The sequence below is a fragment of the Panthera pardus genome, unplaced genomic scaffold, assembly GCF_024362965.1.
Source record: "Panthera pardus isolate Hobbes unplaced genomic scaffold, ASM2436296v1 HiC_scaffold_3, whole genome shotgun sequence".
In the NCBI taxonomy this organism is placed as follows: Eukaryota; Metazoa; Chordata; class Mammalia; order Carnivora; family Felidae; genus Panthera; species Panthera pardus.
In genome coordinates, this window is record NW_026526876.1 from 34,971,273 (window position 1) to 34,989,647 (window position 18,375).

Sequence of the window (18,375 nt, forward strand, 5' to 3'; positions counted from 1 at the left end):
GGCTCAGGTCATGATCTCGCGGTCCGTGAGTTCAAGCCCCACGTTGGGCTCTGGGCTGACAGCTCAGACTCCCTCTCCCTCTGCCCCTCCCCTGTTCATGCTCTGTCTCTCTCTGTCTCAAAGATAAATAAACGTTAAAAAAAAAAATTTTTTTTTTTAATATATAATACAAGAAAATTTCCCAGAATAGATGCAAATAAGCTTCAGACTGAAAAGGCCCAATGAATGTCAATCATGATGAATTTTTAAATAGTCACACCAAGGTATACAGTCATGTATCACTGTATTTCAGAATACCTGGGGTAAAGACAACATCCTAAAATCTTTCAGAGAAAAAAACAAATCCCATACAAAAAATCCAGAATCAGAATAGCATCAAACTTCACAGTCTACCACTGAAAGTCATAAGACCACAAAACAAGGCTTAAAGTTTCCAAATACCATCTCTAACAACATTTTACATCCAAACTTCCAACCAATGTGCAGGCAGAAACAGGCAAGTCTCAAAAAAAATGCACCACCTCCAATGAACCCTTTTTCATAAAGCCTCTCAACGAGGCTCCACTAATGTAACTGTACTGAAAAGAGATTTGTACTTTCCTCAGAGTTTAGGGATGAACTAGTGATTGATACTCAATAAATCAAGCAGAAGGAAGGAAAAAAGGAAAGAAAAGAATGGTAATTATTATATTTAAAGGGAAAATCTATAAGGAAATACTGTATAAGCATAGTACACACAGTCATTATACTGGATGTTAATTTTTCTTCTTTAGGTTACATTTACCTGTATTCGCTTTCTGGGCTCATGGAAGATGGAAAGGGAGGCTGAAAACCTGGGAACTACATTTCCCAGAATGCCCTTTCAATGGCGTTGTGGTTTAAATTCCAACAGTACATATGGGTCAACTGGACCCATGGCTCAGTTGGAAGAGCATGCGACTCTTGATCTCAGGGTAGGGAGTTTGAGCCCCATGTTATAAATAAATTAATTAATTCCATCAGCACAGACTCATTCACTCAAGCCCTAGAAGATGTAAGAAAGGTATATGTCATTATTGCTTTTCTAGTAGCAATGAGCAGGTGTGTGGCCTCCAACAAATGACAGACATGTCGTTTTGCAGGTTTCCAATATTCTACAAACTGCCTGCTTTGGTATTTAAGATAGCCAAGATTATTAATGGTTAGCAGTTTGTAATCCCTGCAAAGTGGCTTTCCCTGACCTATGTTCCCATGATCTTCCAATGGTTGTGTAAGCATCTAATATCCTCTTTGAAATATCAAGAATGGTTTGTTTCTCTGATTGAACCCTGATACATAAAAACATATAAAATATTGGTTTAATAAAAACTGTGATGGGACTGTATTAGGAAAGTAGCAGAAAGAGTTGAGGATAGATAACAGTATAAGAATGCAAAATCAGGGATTTCTGGCTGGCTCAGTTGGTAGAACATGTAACTTTTGATCTCAGGGTTGTAAGTTTGAGCCCCATGTTGGATGTAGAGTCCACTTTAAAAAATGTGGAGCACCTGGGTGGCTCAGTGGGTTAAGAGTCCAATTTCAGCTCAGGTCATGATCTCCCAATTTGCGAGTTCAAGCCCCACATCAGGCTCTGCACTGACAGCACAGAGCCTGCTTTGTATCCTTTGTCTCCCTCCCTCTCTGCCCCTCCCCTACACATACACGCGTGCGCTCTCTCTCTCTCTCTCTCTCACACACACACACACACACACACACACAAATAAACATTAAAAAAAAATCTTGGGGTGCTTGGGTGGCTCAGTCAGTTAAGCAACCAACTCTTGATTTTAGCTCAGATCATGATCTCAACAGTTCAAGAGGTTGAGCCCCACTTGGGCTCTGAGCTAACAGCACAGAGACTGCTTAGGATTCTCTCCCTCTCTCTCTGCCCCTCTCCTGCTCATGTGCTCTTTCTCTCTCTCTCTCTCAAAATAAGTAAATAAACTTAAGAAATATATAAAGGGGTGCCTGGGTGGCTCAGTCGGTTGGGAATCCAACTTCTGCTCAGGTCATGATCTCATGGTTTATGGGTTCGGGCCCGCATTGGGCTCTCTGCTATCACCACAGAGCCCACTTCGGATCCTCTGTTGCCCTTTCTCTCTCTCCCCTTCCCCCGTTCTAAAACAAATATTAAAAAAATTTTTCTAATTATGATAAAAATTTAAAAATCTTTTAAAAAAGAATACAAAATCATCTTTCATAGAAATTCAATAGATAATATCTGAGACTAGAAAAACCAAGAAATGACAGTACAGGCATACCATGTAAAAATATGGAAATAATATGCATTAGAAAAACAAAAACACCGAAAGTACTAAAAATGAGGACAAATAAGGAGAAATGGAGCAGCTGTTCTTTTAATTATAAGTCTTGTAGTACTATTTGACTATTTAAATTGTGTATTCTTACTATTTCAACTTAAAAATCCAAACATTTAATTACTAAAAGGCAAAAAAATCCTAACACTGTATAAGCAAAATCAAACCACAGACTGACCAAAATTTCAAACCATAAGGTCCATACTGGATCTGTTGCCAATGTAGTTAAAAACAGCAGAAAGTCCCAAACAACCAAATAATTAAAAGGCCATTATATGCTTAATTCTAGAACCTGTATCTCAGATCCAACTCTAATGAAAGCAGGCTGCCTAATGTGACCTCAATCTCCACCACAGCCTGGGCCTAACAATGTTCACCATCCCAGAGTTCACTCTATCGCAGGTCAAATACGTGAAGAAACTCGAGGCCTCAAGAAGAAATCATGACCAAAATTAACTGCAAAGGTAAGCATAAAAACAAAGGGATAGATCTTAAAATCAATTACCTTAGCTCCTTTTTTAGGTCTTATTTTCAATTTAACACAACTAATTAAAAAATTTTTTAGAAACACCCAACATCTGTGGTCAAAACATCTTTACAAGTTCTAGGAAACTGTTAATTAGCGGGTTAGGCTGTAACCTAGCCACAGATGACAAAAAATGGCTCTTCTCACTGTAGGCTAGGCTAGCTGTGTCTCATGTTACTAGGCCTCAGCTTCCATGTCCCAGCAGCCTTCATTCCACACATCCCAAAGATATAAGTAAAAAGCCTATAAAGACAAGAGTCAGGAGTAAGGGAAATCCAGTGAGGATAGTCTCCATGAGAAAAGGCCTGAAAGAAAACTTAAACAGATGCTCCATAAAATGTTGATTCAGACTTCACATGGAGAGAAGTGTCATGCCTCATTTCAAAGATAATATATTAGGCCCTGACTCACCACAGATAATCTAATAACAAAGCTGTGACTTTCATTGTTGAGGCGTCTCTTCTCTCACTCTAATGCCCCGAAGCCATCAGATATACAGACGCTTCATGCTGAAATGCTAGAAAAATTTGCACATTTTCATTCCTTGCTCACTACTGCTGGGCTGCTAAACCAAGAGTCTACTTTAAGTTATGACAACAGGGCAAGCTGATCCAATTACACAAAAAAGGTACTAAATCAAACAGGACCATCTGGGCTTTAAGCAAGAGTATTGTGATGTCTGAACAAAAGTCAATATACTTGCAGATAAAAATGCTTTCATATATTCAGAGTTATAATGGCCCTTGGGCTACCGATTCATTTTCACGTCCAATAAGAGTTATGTGTCGTATTAAGACATATGGCCTAGATGACGGACGGGTACAAACAGAGTATTATATTCACCAGTTCATAATGAGAACATCTGTGCTCACCCTCTAGCCCTATGAGGCTTACAAAAAACAGTCAATATTCTCTAGAAGTAAACAGGTTTTCTGTTCCTAAGCAGCAGGTCTGGCAAACCACCCATCTCATCATCCCCATAATCTGACAAGATTGGGTGTGTTCAGGGTGGTATGGCCAAATTCACCATCCCCCATATTCTCAGAATGGTTCCCCAATTATTACTAACCTCCAAACCAATTTCCAAGATCCTAAAATTTTAAGACCTAATCCAGCCATGCAAGTTTAATTTGCCGGACCTAAAAATCAAGACTCAAGACTGAGGCGCATGGGTGGCTCAGTCCGTTGAGCATCTGACTTCGACTCAGGTCATGATCTCACAGTTCATGAGTTGGAGCCCTGCATCACGCTCTGTGCTGACAGCTCAGAGCCTGGAGCCTGCTTCCAATTCTGTGTCTCTGGCTCTCTCTGCCCCTCTCTAGCTCACACTCTGTCTCTCTCTCAAAAATAAACAAACATTAAAAAAAATAAGTAATAACGGGGCACCTGGGTGGCTCAGTTGGTTAGGTGACCGACTTCAACTCAGGTCATGATCTCGCAGTTCGTGGGTTTGAGCCCTGCGTCGGACTCTGTGCTGAATGCTTGCTCGGAGTCTGGAGCCTGCTTTGGATTCTGTGTTTCCTTCTCTCTCTACACCTCCCCCACTTGTGCTCTCACTGACTCTGTCTCTCAAAAATAAATAAATGAAAAAAAAAAAATTAAATAAATAAATAATAAAATAAAATAAAATAAAATAAAATAAAATAAAATAAAATGACTCAAGACTAAAAGAATCTCCTTTATCTAAAAAACTTCTTATAGGGGCGCCTGGGTGGCTCAGTTGGTTAAGCGTCCGACTTCAGCTCAGGTCATGATCTCATAGTCTGTGAGTTCGAGCCCCGCGTCAGGCTCTGTGCTGACAGCTCAGAGCCTGGAGCCTGCTTCAGATTCTGTGTCTCCCTCTCTCTCTGCCCCTTCCCCACTCATGTTCTGTCTCTCTCTGTCTCAAAAATAAATAAAAACATTTAAAAATTAAAAAAAAAAAGTTCTTATAAAATACATATTCCATTGTACAAGCATCAGATTTCTGTACAATATTGACAATTTCAGCATCAACACTAGTAAATTAATATCTGTGAAAAGAACTGAGAAAAATCTCTCCTGTAAAGACTGGGCTCAAAATTCACTGTCATTTATCTGGTTTTTTTTGGAGACCTCACACTCCCTGAAGCCTTGCCTACCTCTCTACTTCTCATTTCCTAAGCTCCAGACACACTGGAACTTCCTTCCTTCAATTCTTCAAAATAGCCATGTTAAAGAACATGGCCCCTCCTCAGGATCTTCATCTATGCCATTCCGTCCACCTAGCACAGTCTTTGGTCTGCCCCTCATCCCTTAGGTGTCAGCCTTAAAAGTCAATTCCTTGGGGACATTCCCTCACTGCCCTGTTTCCCAATCAACCTGGGTTAGGCTTCCCATTAGCTGCTTCCACAGTATTTAGAGCAAAACAGTAATTAATTATTGTTTAATGGATGTCTTCCCCACCAGACCATAACTGTATGACTGCAAAGGCTCAGTCAGTTTTGTTCACTGGCAAAGCACAGAGCCTGTCACACAGTAGGAGCTCAAAACTTCTTGACAAATAAATGAGTAACAGGGCTAAAAACACATCAGCTTTGGCAATTCTACTTATAATTTACCCTACAGATATAGTCACATATACAAAGGGCCAAATGCTTATGGTTACTCACTAGGGCATAGCTGGTAATAGCATAAAGGCGGAAATATTTAAAATGTCTACCAATACACAGCAGGTGCCAAATCTCTATTGCTTTCATGGAATGACTGCCAAAGTAAGTTTTTTAAAAATGCAAATAGTACTAACAGCATGCTACATTTGTTTAAAAGAAAATGCAAGAAATATATATATGCTTTATATGTACATGTTATCTCTGGAAAGGATCTTAAGAAACTGAAAACATCAGTTGACCCTGGGAAGACAGACTGGACTCACGAGTACACAAGCATAAAAGACTATTCAATGTACACTCTTTTTTTAACTTTTGAATTTTGAACCATATAAATGTATTTTTTTTTAATGTTTATTTTGAGAGAGAAAAAGTGTATGTGTGTGCACACAGGGGAGGGGCAGAGAGCGAGAGGGAGGGAGGGAGGGGGAGGAGGAGGGAGGGGGGAGGGAGGGGGAGGGAGGGGGGAGAGAGGGAGAGAGAGGGAGAGAGAGGGAGAGAGAGGGAGAGAGAGGGAGAGAGAGGGAGAGGGAGAGAGAGAGAGAGAGAGAGAGAGAGAGAGACACTTCCAAGCAGGCTCCACACGATCTCTCTCCCTTGCTCTCTGCCCCTCCCCTGCTCATGCTGTCTCTTTCTCTCAAAATAAATAAATAAACTTTTAAATTAAAAAAAAAAAAAATGAGGAGCATGCAACTCTTGATATCAGGTTGTGATTTCAACTCCCATGCCGGGTATAGAGATTACTAAAAAATAAAATGGGGTGCCTGGGTGGCTCAGTCAGTTAAGTATCTGACTCTTGATCTCAGCTCAGGTCTTAATCTCAGCCTCCTGAGTTCAAGGACCGCACTGGGATCCACACTGCATGTGAAGCCTACTTAAAAAAAAATAAAGAACTAAAGAAAAATAAATAGAAATAAAACTTATAAATAAATAAAATTTGCTAAAGACAGTCCTATCCTCATTTCTAAGACAGTGATGAAGTTTAAATGATTTGATGACAAATATCCTGCTTACAAGCTAAGCACTGGGCGGGGGGGGGGGGGGGGGGGGGGGGGGGGGGGGGGGGGGGGGGGGGGGGGGGGGGGGTGCAGGGGGGGGCGGGGAGTGAAAAGAAAGACAGTTTCACTTATCCACAATCTCAGACATCCTACTCCATACTAGATTGTACCACTTTATTATTTTTTTTAATGTTTATTTATTTTTTAGAGAGAGAGACAGAGTGTGAGTGGGGGAGGGGCAGAACAGGAGACACAGAAGCAGGTTCCAGGCTCTGAGCTGTCAGCACAGAGCCCAATGTGAGGCTTGAACCCACAACTCTGAGATCACGATTTGAGCCAAACTTGGACACTTAACCAACTGAGCCACCCAGGCACTCCTAGACTGTACCACTTTGGAAGAAAATTCCATCTTTTTTACAACTAATTGTCCCGATCCAGATACATGGAGAATGGTTTCACAGTCAGAAGGGATTACTGACAGAAAAAAGGGATTAGAGAAAAAAGGGAATTCAGCATTTTTTTTTAATGGAGCTTAATCTGAATCCACAAAGTTCACAAAACTAAAGAACTTTTTGAAAACTAGTTAAAAATGGTAAGGAAATCTATACACATTCCTTAGATAAACAGATGTGCCAGACTTTAAGACGTTCTTCAGTAAAGAAATATCTGAGACAAGATTAAACACAACTCCAATAATCCTGTTTGTTACCACAATCAAAGCCCTGGAACAGAGTCAAAACCTTTGGATCTGAACCTGTTAGTTTCCCAAACCTGCATATCAGGTACAGAATACTCTGGACTCAGAATGGCAAGAGGAACCTGAATCCAGGGACACCAAAAAGAGGATTTTTTTCCGGGATTATCTCCAATGTTACAAGGGCCATTGCCATCGGACTGCAAGAAATGATCTTCATAATCCATCCCAAGACCTATTAGAGCCACAGTTTATCTTCAACTAATTATCCCCTGAAAAAACAAAAATGGTATTTTACTAAGTAGAACGAAGTACTCAGTAACAGCCCATTCTAAATTGTCCATAACTTTTGCCATGTTACATGGCAAGTAAGAAGCCAATTCCTGGCTCTCCCATTTGATAACTTCTTTGCCCCCCAAACGCTCTTTCTGCATATTAAGTCAAAATCTTGAGATCTAAGACTGGACACAGACACCAGCAAAACGAATCACCTGATTTCCCTACCAACATTGTTTTTTCTCCATAAAGTTTCTACTCACCATTTTAAAATCCCCCTTTATAGGGTGCCTGGGTGGTTCAGTCGGTTTAAGTGTCAGACTGGCTTCCAGTCATGATCTCACGGATTTTGAGTTTGAGCCCCGCACTGGGCCTCTGTGCTGACAGCTTGCAGCCTAGAGCCTGCTTCAGGACTCTGTGTCTCCCTCTCTCCCTGCCCCTCTCCACTCATGCTCTCTCTCAAAAAAAAGGTAAAACATTAAATAAAAATTTTTGTTTAATACCTGTCTATAATAATACCAAGAAGTAACTCATGAATTTAGCCTGTGGGTTCCCTAGGCTAAAAAGGCTTGAGAGGGAGAGTGGGAGCAAAAAAAAAAAAAAAAAAAAAAAAAAAAAAAGGTGGGAAAATTCTCTCTCTCTCTCTCTCTCTTCAGTGCTCTGGGACTTTGAAAGCTAGGCAGAGGCAATGATTCTGCACTTAAATCAGCAAGTGAATAAGAAACAGGTTTGAATTTAGAAGAAGCATAAAGGAGGGCAAGAAACATTCAGTAAAGAATACTGACTCCATTTTCCTTGCAGAGCAGCTCTCAGGACCTGCCAATGAACCTCAATTTGACAAGGAAACACCCCATCTACTCTAATCCAGGACATATCCCTCAAAAGACAGTCAGTCAACCGGAAACTCTGCCAACTTCTGCTTGGGAGTTTGTGTGGAGCACAAGTAAGCAACAAGAGCCTACTTTGAGAAGGAGATCAACAATCACACTCAAGAAGAAAAGAAGTTATTTGGCAAAGGGAAGCATGTTTGCCAAAAATGTTAGTCACAGCTTAAGGTCCCAGTTTGTGGTCTCTGCAACTATTCTTTGCTCTGACAGAGTCCATTCTCTGGCCCAGAAAAACCCAGCTCAGCTACTGTCATCTTCTCCATTTTAAAGCAGTCATTTTTCATGGTATCAAACTGTGACACAGACAACATATCAACCAGAGACTAAAAAGAACAGGGAAAGAATGTGTTATTTGCCATTTTCTACCTAGGACTGGCTCAAGTAGAGCAATGGAAAAAATTGTGACAGGATAGGAAAGAATGGAAAATCATTATGTTTAAAGAGCAGGCTATACCAAAAGCCTGCCCAGAGCTCTGAACTCCCATAACTTATTTCCAAACCCTCTGAAAAAACAAACCAAAGAGACACCCTGTGGTTGAAATAACAGCAAAAATATTAAGCTGATTTTTTACCCCCAAATAAGTATGTACTATATACTTCATAGCCTGAAGCTCTTCCTGCTCTTGCTGGGGTAAGAAGGACTATAGTTTGCTTGAGAACAGCCTGAACAAGCCCAAGACTTTCAGAATAATTTCAGAGCAATAGGAAAAACAGACACAAGTACACTAGGTTTTACTCTCCCAATCTAAGAAAGAGGTCAAGAAATTGTCGCTTCAACAGGGACAGGGACTTCTCTCTTCCTTTCTTAAAAAACCATTAATAGGGGCGCCTGGGTGGCTCAGTCGGTTGAGCGTCTGACTTCGGCTCAGGTCATGATCTCGCAGTCTGTGAGTTTCGAGCCCCCACGTCGGGCTTTGTGCTGACAACTCAGAGCCTGAAGCCTGCTTCAGATTCTGTCTCCCTCTCTCTCTGCCCCTCCCCCCACTCATGCTCTGTCTCTCTGTCAAAAATAAACATTAAAAAAAAAATTAATAAAACCTGAAAAACTCCACTGTTTATCAAACATCTTCCACCTTGCCCCTGCATTTCACCTTTGTGCTGACATCACATAAACTAATCAGTACCAACTAAAGTAAAACACTACGGATATCAAGTATGAGGTAGATTTTGGAAACTGCCCCCTCTTAAGCAAATCCAAGTCAGACCTCAGAAATGCCCAAGACTTTCAGGAAACACTTCTTCTAAGCTAAATTAAATAAATTCACCTATGAGCAAAGTGTTTAGAATATTATGCCCAAAGAAAAAAATTGGAATAGTCCAAGATTTCAAAGTATTAACAATAAAGAAGCTGAAAACCGTCCCGCAAGCACACTCCTCCCCCACCAACGGGGCCAAAACTGCCTGGACCAAAGCAAAAAGGCTCAACTAAATAAAGTAACTATTTTTTCAGCGAATTCTCAGAGTTCATTGAGGAAAGTCCAGTGGTCTGTCAAGGGTAAAAATAAAACACTGCATTTCTCTCACATTCCTCATCAACCAACCTCATTCAACCCAAGCTCTAACTTCCCTATCTCCATCTTGATGGTAGCCAATACAATGTAAACAAGTAATATGAAATTTCTGGGCTACTAAAAGTTGACTCGGAAAAAAAGTTAAAAAACTGAACATGTATTAAATCAAAACCAAACTATATTCCCTGGCACAACAAACGTGGAAAAACCAACTATTCCCTGGCGTAACAAACGCAGCAAGGCTGAAAAGAAAACTGAGAAAAACAGGTCTTCTAAATACCAATATCTCAATCTTGTTGTCAGAGATCACTTTCTTTGCAACCACTTTAAAGATCCCATTTTAGGGGCACCTGGTGGCTCAATGGGTTAAGCATCTGATCCCTGATTTTTGGCTCAGGTCCATGATCTCACAGTTTGTGACTTCGAGCCCTGTGTTGGACTCTGTGCTGACAGCGAGGAGCCTGCTTGGGATTCTCTCTCCCTCTCTCTGCCCCTCCTCCCCTTCAAAATAAATAAATAAACTTTAAAAAAAAAGTCCCACTTAGTTAACACAATCTTTCAGAAGCAGAGAAGAACCAAACCTGTCTTTCAAAGGGGGGGGAAAAAAAAAGGACAGTTTAATGACTTGCCTCAAAATTACTTAGTAAATCCATAGGTATGCTAGAACAGTCCTTATTCCCCAAGGTTCTCTTTTGGTTTGTAGGAGGAGACAAAAGCCACCAAAATATTCCGTAAATCATTCAGAAAACAATGAGTAAAAACAGCACCATGAAAAAGGAGGTGGATCCTGGGGGAGCCCAAAGCAGTAACAGATTATTCAAATCCCTTTAAAAATACAAACTCCAGTACAGGCCAGCTTCTTCCAGCTCCTCAGCCGTGCGTTCTTAGTAATTCTCCTTCCTGATCAGTAACTTACCACCACACGCTGCCCACGTCTAACACTTTAAGATTTCCATCTTCCCTTGCTTCACACCACTCCAATCTGAACCCTCAACTCTAGGTTGCTCCCATGTGCAACTCAGTACTTCTCATACCTTTATCTCAACTCTGATTCTTTTTCCACCAACGCTCTCAAGATACCCTCTAGTGTAAGCAGTTTCCCGAATCATCCTAAACCATTGGTTGTCACTCAACTCAATCCCTAAAATGTCACAGTGGCCTCCTCACTCAGCATCCTGTTAATTACCTGTTCACAACAAGTCCGCCCTCCCCATCTCCCTTTAGGCGCACGGTTACTTGTTCCTCACTCCCAGCTGCCGTCTTACTTACCTTACCCACCCTTCAGGATTCCTTATTTCCTGTCTCTCAGTAACCTTCCTTCCCATTTTCAGTCTGCGCTCGTCCCACACCAATTCCCGACCACTCCTCCCTACTTAGATTGCCCACGCCCCGCTCCAAGCTCTTCAGACCCAGCCCCGCGTTCCACTCACCCCTCAGACTCCGCCCCCAGGACCCCCCTCTCCCTCAGGCCCCTCCCCCAATCTCCTCTCTGTCTCCCTCCCTCCCTCCCTTCCTCCCTCTCTCTCTCTCTCTCTCTCTCTCTCTCTCTCTGTCCTCTCCAAGCCCCGCCCCAATGCCCCCCACCCCGGCCCTCCCTCCCATTCAGGTCCGCAGGTCATCTCAGCGACATACCCAGCCTCCTCGGCCTCCTTTCGACCGGGCTGTAGCTGCCCCGGGAGCGAATCCTCCGCCACCTCCGCTCCGGCTTCGTCCCGTCCGGCTAGCTCCCCAGCAAGCTCTCTCTCTCGCCGCCGCCGCCCCTTTTGCCAACCCGGAAATGGATCTGCTCCCACCGTCCCCAGCGTCCGCGAACAAAATGGAGGCGGGGGAAAGAGGAGGAGGGAGCAGGGGGCGAAAAGACACTACACGCACGCGCTATCGGAAAGCCCGCCCCCTAACGGCGCACGTAAAGGCGGAAGCCGTCGGGTAGCCGCCATCTTGGGAAGGTCGCGAAAATTCCGCCTGCCTCCTTAAAGCAGGGTTTGCAACTTCAGGAATTGGAATCGTCTGCGAAGACTTAAGCAGCGAGTGAAGCCCAGAGATTCTGATTTAATTGGTCTGGGGTATGTCCTGCGCATCGAGACTTTTAAATTCCGCAGGTAAATCCAACATGTTACCGAGGTGGAGAACCACTTAGCTACCGTCTTGAACATAGCTTTTGCATTTTTATTTTACCGCGCGCGCACACACACCCACGCACCTGCCCCATAAATGTCCTTCCCTAATTTCGAGTCAAGGAAGAACCCTCTTCATTCAACCTTGCTGGGGCCCAGTAGTCTAGCTCCTGTTGTCATAGCAACAGAGAGGCAAGCCCCTGCCAACAAGTCATCCTTAACGTCATAGCCACGTGACCTGAACACCCGTGAACACGTCTCTTCCGCGGGCCAGGGGTTCCCTAGTTTCCGGGGCTGGGGGATGATGCTGCAGACTCCTCCAGCTGCTTGGGTCAGGGAGAGGAATCCTGTGCCCTCCGTGGTGGAGCTGCTGTTAACTCCTTCCCAGCTGATTAAGGATCTCTCCCTAGTCCACTCACAAAAGCTCTTTTCTACTATAGCTAACCCCATTGCCGTATATTCTCAAAATGCTCTTTACATCTCTCTGGCATCCTTCCTTGTGTTAAATCCAAAGTAAGGGGATAGGATTGAGACTCAGTTTCCACTGCTTACTAGCTGTGTGCCCTTGGGCTTCAACTACCCTATCTGTAAAATGGGACTAATAGTGCTTGTCTCAACTGTTTTATGGGGTTATTGGAAGGCTCAAATCAAGTAATGAATGGGAAAGCATGTGATAAATTGTAAATTGTTATTATTTTTGTTTTCCTTCTGTTGTGCCATGAGTAGTACTGGGCAGCACCCACTAGTCAATGTCACAGCATTCATTGAGAACCTGCTGTGGGCTAGGCACCACGAGATGGTTACAGAGATGACTAAGAGCCTAGTTTTAAGGGAACTCACTGTGTGGTAGGCAGACGGGCATGTAAACAGCTAGCTGAGATACAAGTCAGCATGTAATTAGTGCCATGGGGACCTATGTGCTGTGAGAGGTCAGACAGGGAGTGATTAACTCCTGCTAAAGAATGGGAGAAGGTTTCGTAAATGGTTTTGAACTTGGCCTTGAAGGATGAGTAGAATTTCATTACTAGTCAGAGAAGGTAGGGGACACATTCCAGGCATAGGGACCAGTGGGTATAAAGCTAAAGATTTTCAGGTATGTAGTCCTGCGTGTCTGAAGGTGGGGTGATTGGGTCAGGAAGATGGTAGACCCAAACTCCCCGTTCTTCAACTTCGTGTCCATTCTGTCTCCTCCTTGCTCATCATATACAGTGTGAACCTGCATTCTATCACTGCAGTGCACCCAGTGGCTCCTCAAGGCCTTTGCACTGCCTCTACTCTGCCCCTTCCGCATTTTTCAAGCCTTAGTTCAAATGTCCCCTCCTCAGAGGCATTCCCTGCCCACTGTAGCTAATGTTAGCTGCCCCCACCCCGCCGTCCCCCCCACCATTCTCTATAACATCACTCTGTGCTGAGGGCAGCCACTGGGGTGGAGCACAGAGACATCTCACCTGGGGAACTAGGCATGGGCTTCATGAAGAAAGTGAGGCCTGATGGGAAAATAAGAATTGGGCAGGGCTAGAGGAGAGAGAAAAGCATCCCAGAGCAGAGGGAGAGTATGTGCAAAATAAGAATCAGGGCACCTTCCAAAAACTCAAAGCATTTTGATGTGGTTAGAGCTAGAACTTGGAAAAAGGCAAGAAATTAGGTCGAAGAAATCATCATAACATCTGACATTTATTAACACCATGTTACCATGTAACATTGGCATAACGTCACATGTCATAGCTCATTTAATCTTCACAATAACTTTCTGAGGTAGATATTATTACCCCCATTTTACAAATGAAGAAACTGAGACACAGCAGGAGTAACCATCCTGCCCAAAGCCACATATGCACAAAATAGAACTGGCTCCAGAGTCTGTGCTGTTAATGCCCGTACCAAGTGACCCTGCATTGTCATTTTTTTTAATGTTTATTTTACTTATTTTGAAAGAGAGCATACACACAAGTGAGTGTATATGAGCAGGGAAAGGGCAGAGAGAGAAAAGGAGGGAGAGAATCCCAAGCAGGCGCCATGCTCCCAGCTTGGGTCTCGACACGGGGTTTGAACCCATGAACTGTGAGATCATGACCTGAGCCAAGATCAAGAAGCTTAACCGACTGAACCACCCAGGTGCCCCTGCATTGTCATTTGTGATGTGATTTCCTAAAATAATGAAAGACTTATGGTAAAGTTCTGAACAACACAAAACAACACAATAAATGTATTCATTAAAAAAACAGGTTATATTAAGTTTGTGCAAAAATGTTTCATGTGTGCAATTTCCTTTTTTGATAATATGACAGGCCAAACACCTGGGAGACCTCTCAAAAAACAACAAAAAATCCTGGATAGAAAAATATTAAAAAACATCTTAGGGGTGCCTGGGCGGCTCAGTCACTTAGGTGTCTGACTCTTGATTTGAGCCCAGATCATGATCTTATAGTCATGAGATTGAGCCTAGCATTAGGCTCCCAACTGGGTGTGGAGCCTGCTTGAGATTCTTAGAGTCTCTCTCCCTCTCTCTTTGCCCCTCCCCCACTCACACTCACTCTCCCTCTCTCTCTCTCAAAAAGCAAGCAAGAAAGAAAGAAAGAAAAAAAGTAAAATATCTTTGGGGCACCTGGGTGGCTCAGTTGGTTGAGCATCCAACTTCGGCTCAGGTCATGATCTCGTGGTTCGTGAGCTTGAGCCCCACATCAGGCTCGCTGCTGTCAGTGCAGATCCTGCTTCGGATCCTCTGTCCACCTCTCTCTGTCCCTCCCTTGCACATGCTCTCTCTCAAAAATAAATAAACATACAAAAATAAAAGTATCATCAATGCTTCAATGAAAAAGTAAGGAATTTTCAGGGCAAAACAAAGTAAGTGAAGGCGGGGTTTGTGGAGAGGTAAGTAGAACACTGACGCAGGTTTTTGCTCTAAGGACATTTGCCTAACTAGGTGAACATGAGCTTTGGTCAGTGTCTCATGGAAAAAATAAATGCCTCAGAACCTCCTCAACAGGGGAGTTTAACAAAAAATTCTTCTTTGTAAAAATGGAACCCTCAAAGAAATAAAGGGCTTTATTTCTGGTAAGGGTGAACCAGAAATAAGTCTGTCACCTCCTCCCTTGGGTATAGGGTTAATGGAGATAGATTATAGGCCCAGCTAAGTTTGTTGTTTTGTTTGTTTTTTTTTTAATGGATTTTTCACATGGAATGTCCAATAGGACATTGAAAGCCATGTGGAACCTAGGATAATTCTGGCTGTGTGGTTCTGTCCCTTGCATTGCAGCCCCCTAGCATCCCTGCCCCATGCATACCAAATGTCTACAGCACATCCTTATCGTTGTGGTCAACAACAACAAAAAAGCCTCCACAAATTTCCAAAATGCCCCCGTAGAGAACCAATGCCCCACGGTACACTGTCAAAATTGACGGGAGCCAATTTATGAAGGACTTTATTATCTGTCGTGAAAAGTTAGATTTTATCTTCAGGTTGAGAGGGAAACCGTTGAAAGATTTAAGCAGAGAAGTGCTGTGGCCCCTTTTGCCTTCCAGAAAAATCCATCTGACTGAAAGGTGGAGGATGGATTAGATGGGTCCAGATGGGAGGCAGAAACACCTGTTGGGAGGCTTCTGTGAACACATAAGTGGGAGATGATGGTTGCCTGTGGTGACTGTCAGCAGGGCACCAGCCCGACACAAAGGCTTTGGAGGCAGGCCTGCCTGTCTGCAGAGCCAAAGGGCTTGAGTTTCAGTTCTCCCACTACTGAATAAGGTGAGACTTTGGGCAAGTTACTCAATCTCTACCAGCCTCAGTCTTGTCATCTATAAAATGGAGATAAGACTGGATGGAATGTGTCCAAAGTGCATACCCACTCGGAAAGCACCCACTAATCTTAGCTATGATCATTATTAGGTATGAGCAGTAGAGATGGAAGAAGTAATTCAAGAGATATTGAAGAAGTGGAATGTGAGGGTTGAGGACAGGGACAAGCCAAAGATGACCCTCAGGCTTTGGGCTAACCTCCTATGTGCACATGATGCTAACACTTAGCTTAGAGAGGCCCAGAGGAAGACAGGCCAGGACTAAATGAGCCCGAGGAGCCTGGTGAGGGAGCAAAGAGAGGTCAGGTAGACCACTACATATCTGGGTCTGGAACTTAAAAGAGTGATCCTAGCAATGTGGGACTTCTAAACTGTGGAGTAAGATGGCCCCTGACAACCCAGGACTCCTTGTATCCATGGAATCTGGGCCGGCCTGTGGCAACCTTTAATGCAGTGGAAGTCAGCTGCACCAGGTCCAGGGCTAAGCTTTAAGAAGACCTGGCAGCTTCCACTCTTGCTTTGGGGACCCCTAAGGTCTCATGTGGGAAATCAGCCTCTCTGCTGCGGACATGATCTGGAGAGAGAAGCTTGGACATGGAGAAAGGGAGGTCCAGCCATCCCAGCATTCCAGCTGTTGCCCCCGGAGTGGGAGACAAGCAAGCCAGCCATCATGGACATTCCAGCTCCAGTTACCTTCTGACTGTGGCCACAAGAGACACCCCCAACTAAGACAGCAGAGCTGTCCAGGTGAGCTCCCATCAACCAACCGGGAGGATCATGAGAAGTTATAAAATGGTTGTTGTTTTGAGGCACTACATTTAGAATAGTTTGTTATGCAGCAATAGATCTCCAAGCAGAATGATACTGATGAACTCTAAGCCCAGGTGTATAGTGAGAAGAGAAGAGGGCTTAGAACAGAGCCAAGGCACCCCACATGCAAGGACCAAACTGAGGGAGAAGGCTCACACGGGAGATTGAGATAAACAGGACAGAGGGAAATCCTGAGAGCGTGGTGTCCTGGAAGTGGCAATAAGTGCTCAGGAAGGAAGAGTGGTCAGAAATATAAAATGCCAATGAAAGAACAGATAAGTATCCCTTGGATTTGGTAACATGGGAGTCAGTGACCTTGACAAGAACAGTTTCAGTGAGCACTGAGGGTGGACGCCAGATGCACTGGGTTGAGGAATGAAAAAAGCAACAAAATCAAACTGGAGTTACGGTTTTGGGGGTTGTTTTTGTTTTGTTAATATTTATTTATTTTTAAGAGAGAGAGACAGAGCATGAGCATGGGAGGGGCAAAGAGAGGAAGACACAGAATCTGAAGCAGGCTCCAGGTTCCGAAGTGTCAGCGCAGAGCCCAACACGGGGCTCAAATCCACAAACTGCGAGATCATGACCTGAGCCGAAGTCAGACACTCAACCGACTGAGCCACCCAGGCGCCCTGGCTTGTTTTTTTGTTTTTGTTTTTAGAGTTACACCTATTGACCTGGGTGAATCTCACAAGCATAACCTTGAGGAGGGAAGGTTGCTGAACACTATACCTAGGAGGACAGTATTTATATAAAGTTTTAAAACATGCAAATATTAAAAAACTCTTAAAACTCAGTAATAAAAAGACAAATAACCCAATTAACCAATGGTTAAAGGATCTTGGAGTGGATTGAATGGTGTTCCCCCCCCCCCCCCAAAATTCATGTTCACCTGGAACCTCAGAATTTGGCCTTATTTGGAAATAAGGTCTTTGCAGATAAAATTAGTTAAATTGAAGCCAGGTGGGTCAAGATGAAATGAAGTAGATTAGGGTGGGCCCTAAATCCAGTGACAGATGTCCGTACAAGAAGAGGAGAGGCCTCAGACATACACAGGGGAGAACTCCAGGTGAAGACAGAGGCAGATTGGAGCTATGTGTCTACAAGTCAAGCACACAAAGTTCACATAACAGGAAACTGTTTTAACCACTTGAAAGTGTACAGTTGAGCAGGTTTTATATATTCTCAGTATTGTGCAACCATCACCACTATCTAATTCCAGCACTTTTTCATCACCCCAAAAAGAAAACTTGTACCCATTAATAGCCTCTCCCAATTCTGCCTTCCTCCTGTCTCCTGGCAACCCCTAATCCACTCTCTATGTCTATAGATTTGACATTTCATACAATATGTAAGCTTTTGTGTCTGGCTTCTTAGTGTAGTGTTTTCAAGGTGCATCCACATTGTAGCCTGTATCCGTGCTTCATTCCTTTTTATCACTAAATAATACTTCATTTTATGGATATACCACATTTTAGTTTATCCATGCATCAATTAATGGATACTGAGTTGTTTCCACTTTTTGGCTATCACAAATAATGCTGCTCTGAACACTCTTGTATGATTTCTTTTTTGAGGTGATGAACATGTTCTAAAGTCGATTGTGGCAATAGTCACGCAACTCCGTGGTTATGCTAAAAGCCATTGAACTGTACACTTTAAATAGTGCATGTAAAGATCTCAATAAAACTGTTACTCCCCAGAATGCAAAAAAAATATATTGTTCTGAGATGTATACATACACAGTGAATATTTATGGAAATACAGGGAAATGATACCACACTTAGGAAAGCGGTTGTCTCTG

At 43.2% G+C, this 18,375-nt stretch overlaps 1 protein-coding gene and 1 long non-coding RNA gene across 5 annotated transcripts in view; one reads left to right on the top strand and one right to left on the bottom strand.

Annotated features, from left to right (window-relative positions):
* WIPF2 (WAS/WASL interacting protein family member 2) overlaps positions 1–11,622 on the bottom strand; it is a 50,628-nt gene extending 39,006 nt beyond the window's left edge. For 2 of the 4 annotated variants that reach the window (XM_053892838.1, XM_053892837.1), the window contains exon 1: positions 4,249–4,424. The gene's annotated coding sequence lies outside the window, so the exon portion shown is untranslated. Of the gene's footprint in view, positions 1–4,248; positions 4,425–11,487 lie in introns of those variants that run through there. The other 2 variants (XM_019416071.2, XM_019416070.2) reach the window with 2 other exon arrangements.
* A 146-nt stretch (positions 11,623–11,768) lies between these two features.
* LOC128774234 (uncharacterized) lies at positions 11,769–17,391 on the top strand. Its single transcript, XR_008418747.1, has 2 exons — positions 11,769–11,954; positions 15,492–17,391. It is a non-coding gene; the product is annotated as an uncharacterized LOC128774234 (long non-coding RNA).
* Positions 17,392–18,375: the final 984 nt, after the last annotated feature.